Below are 3,944 nucleotides of genomic sequence, written 5' to 3'. Positions count from 1 at the left end.
CTCTACATCTGTTCAATGTCCAGAATTTATAAAGTTTGTCTGAGCTTAAGAGGGGGGGGGGGGGTCAGGGGAAAGACAAAGAACAGGGAGCTGAAGTTACACACTAAAGAGCTCAGTGAGGAGAGCCCTAAGAGGTAATTGGATGGTCAGGACACGCCCCCCTTCACACAGGAAGAGCCAGAGTAGCATGGACTCCACCATGCATAATGCAGATTTATTAGCCCTGCACCTTACACATAGACTGCCTACAGACAGGAGCTTCCAGGGGAGGAGGAAAATGGAAAAAAAAAAAAAAAGTGACGGAGCCTGCTGAAGCAGGGACTAGGGTAAGCAATGGAGCCTTTTCTGCAACCTCCTAGGCTTAATGGCAAAAGGGGGTGGGGGGGGGGGGGGCAGTGTGGCACTGCAAGGTTTTTTTTTTTTGTGCTTAGTTTTTAAAAAAGAGAGATTTTTTGCATAGGAAACCAGAACCATTTGGTTGAAAACATGGCAGTTTAACTTGGTAATGAAAGAAAAAGGTCTGGCCAGTACATTAAAGGGCTTGTAAAGTCAGAAGGCTTTTTATCTTAATGCATTCTATGCATTAGGATAAAAAGCCTTGTGTGTAGCAGGCCCCCTCAGCCCCTCCTAATACCTGCCTGAGCCCCCTCTCTATCCAGCGATGTCCACGAGTGTCTAAGCTGTCCAGGACACACTCTCTCTCTCCTGATTGGCTGAGACACAGCAGCAGCGTCAATGGCTCTCGCTGCGGTCAAACTCAGCCAATCGGGGGGATGGCAGCTCCGGGTATAAAATAGAAACACAGCGCTGCAGCTCAGCTTGGTTGCCCCCATAGCAAGCTGCCTGTTATTTTTATAGGGAAAAAAAAAAAAAAGACACAAGACTTTTCAATCACTAAGGAAAATGCACAAGAGAATGTGGGACCACCTAGGTGTGACCTGAGAAAGGAAAGGAGGTGAAGCCAAACAAAAGCCCCACTGCTCTATAGAGTCTGATATCCATCTTTAGCTCGATATAAAATAAGGACGGGACTAATGCTGAAAAGGCTAGTTGCCAGGCTGTTCTAATGACCACCAGCTTAAAGTGTTACTAAACCTATTACCCTGCATTCACTATATCTGGTCTCCCACAGTACACAGAACATAGAAATGGAATCATTTTAGTAAATATAAACTGCTAAATGCCTTTTCTTATCAGTATATAGCAGTCTTGTGACTTCCATCAGTTCCTGATTGAAGATCCCATCAGGATCCAGGACCTCTGACCCTCTGTCCGGACAGTGCCGATTGGCCCTGTGCTGATCACATGCACTCCCAAGAAAAAAAAAAAAAAACTCTCCAGCAATACACACCAAACTGGACATGTGCATAGTGACTCCAAAGGCTTTGTACTCTCCGGACCCATTCTGGAGTCCGTGGAAGAAGGAGGATCTGTGCATACAGGATCAAACCACCTTTTTACACAATGCAGAGGATTCACCCCTCAGTTTCCACTGTGGGTATAACAAGCATGCTTTACTGCCTATACAGACTGATTTTACTGTTGCAGGACCACATGCCAAGGTCTTAGGTGTTCTGAACTCTCCTTCAAGCCCCACATCCAATCACTGTCCAAATCTTGTCTCAACCTCCGCAACATCTCCAAAATACACCCCTTTCTAACCAATGACACAACAAAGCTCCTATTTTACTCCCTGGTTAGCTTGCGCCTCAACTACTGCAATTCCCTTCTCATTGGCTTACCTCTACATAGGCTATCCCCCTTTCAATCCATCATGAATGCTGCTGCCACACTCATCTACCTCACCAATCTCAGTGTCTGCTACTCCTCTGTCAATCCCTCCACTGGCTTCCACTCACCCATCAAATTAAATTCAAAATACTAAAAAACAACTTACAAAGCTATCCACAATTTAGCCCCCAGCTACATCACTAGCTAGTCTCAAAATACTAACCTGCAATTGTGACGGTACTAACCGTCACTATGAGTAAAAACAGATCCTTAATGGTTTAAATTGCTTCAGATGGGACGATCATATTTGCCAGCAAAATATCCATATAGGAATATGAAGATTTATTCCCATTTGCCATGAAATCTGTTCTTCCTAAATGCTGTGTATTACATATCTTTCAAGGTCAGACAGGTTTTCCTTTTGTTGTGTATTGGGAGGGAATGTGGATTGCCCTTTCACATTGTTAAGTGTTAATGACCTTCCATTGTTCTGTGTCTGGCTATTGTGTACATTGATTGCCCCCCTGGGGCTTCTGTTTCATTACACATAACAGTCCTTCTAATCAAGCTATCGGACCAATCCCTGCTGACTCATTTTCAAGTCCTCATTTGCATGGCTAAGGAGGACCTGAAGGAGGCCTACATGTACTTTACGATTGACCAATAGGAAAATGGTTGTTGGGGGGCGGGATGTTCCAAATTCTGTATAAAAGTGTGTTGTGTACTTCCAATAAATGTCTTCCTGTTTGAAATTACATACAGCCTGCCTGGTGTTTGTTGTAATGGATTCCGAATGGCACATAGCTGTAGTTCGGATCCCGGAGCCTTGGATGAGCGAACCATCAGACGTGATCTGCAAGCTGACTCACTAGTAGCAGAGGAGTGTTGGGAGAGCGGAAGCGATCGAGCAAGGTCTTGTTACAGTAATCACTTTCTTCCTTCCACTGAAAACCTCCTGCTCTCTAGCTCCTTTGTCACCTCCTCCCATGCTCGCCTCCAGGACTTTTCCATAGCCTCTCCAATCCTATGGTACTCCTTACCCCAATCTGTCCAATTATCTCCTACTCCATTAGCTTTTAAACTATCCCTGAAAACCCTCCTCTTCAGAGAAGTCTAGCCTACCCACACCTAACAAGTATTTTCCTTTTCTCCATCAGCTCATCCCCCACATTTATTACCTTTTGTATCACTTGACCCTCTTGTCTAGATTGAAAGCCCTAAAAGAGCAGGGCCCTCTAATTCCTCCTGTATTGAATTGTATTGTAACTGTATTGTCTTCCCTCATATTGTAAAGAGCTGCGCAAACTGTTGGCACTATATAAATCCTGTATAATACAACTTTAAGAAATTTCTATATTACAGAGCCAAAACTAAAAATCGGTCTATCAGGAAAGTTTGAGTTATGGCATTTTACTTGTCCTGAGTCAGTGACCCAAACTATGAAAGCCAGAGTGTCAGCATGACATTAACAGAATAAGAACTCCAATGCCAGCTCCATTATTTTCCCTCATAAAAGTTATTGTGGTTCCCAGTCTATGGAAATTGGAAGAATCTGGCTGCCTTGAGTGACACTTCCTTCAGTTTTCAAACCTCATTGGAAAATGAAGAAAGAGAACACCCCTGTTAGTCACTGTAACATCTCATAATCAAGGGTTTGCTCTTTCATTGCCTGTGGTAATCCTTTCATTGCACACTACTAAATCATTGCCGCAGCAGCCAGGCAGACAAGGAGGAGAGCGCTCTTCAATCCTTTATATAACAAGCTGTGCAAAGTAACAGTCATTCAAAACAGCTGTGCAAAATATTCCCCTGAATAATTCAATCAGCCTTTCAGGATCTGATCCTGTTGCTTGTATTATCATATCCGCTGCAAAAACACAATTTGCTTTATCCTATTTCAACGCCAAGTGCGCAGGAGGAAAAGTTCATGTGAACCGGAGCGAAGAAAAATGTTATAATAATGATTCCCATAATGCACACATTTTTTCAGAGTATAAACAAATACATTATAAACACGGATAACAATAACCACATACATCCTTGCAAACTAATCCCTGCACAGAATGAATGCAGTTCAAATGCTTCCCGCACAGCATATTTATGTCAAATGGTTGAAGTGTTACTAAAACCACAACAGTAAAATGTCTGTATATGCAGCAAAGCATGCTCGTTATACTCGCTGTGGAACCCAAGGTGGTAATTCTCTGCACTGC

Source organism: Pelophylax lessonae, assembly GCF_965119305.1.
Source record: "Pelophylax lessonae genome assembly, chromosome: 5".
NCBI lineage: Eukaryota > Metazoa > Chordata > Amphibia > Anura > Ranidae > Pelophylax > Pelophylax lessonae.
Note: the sequence above shows the minus strand (reverse complement) of the source record.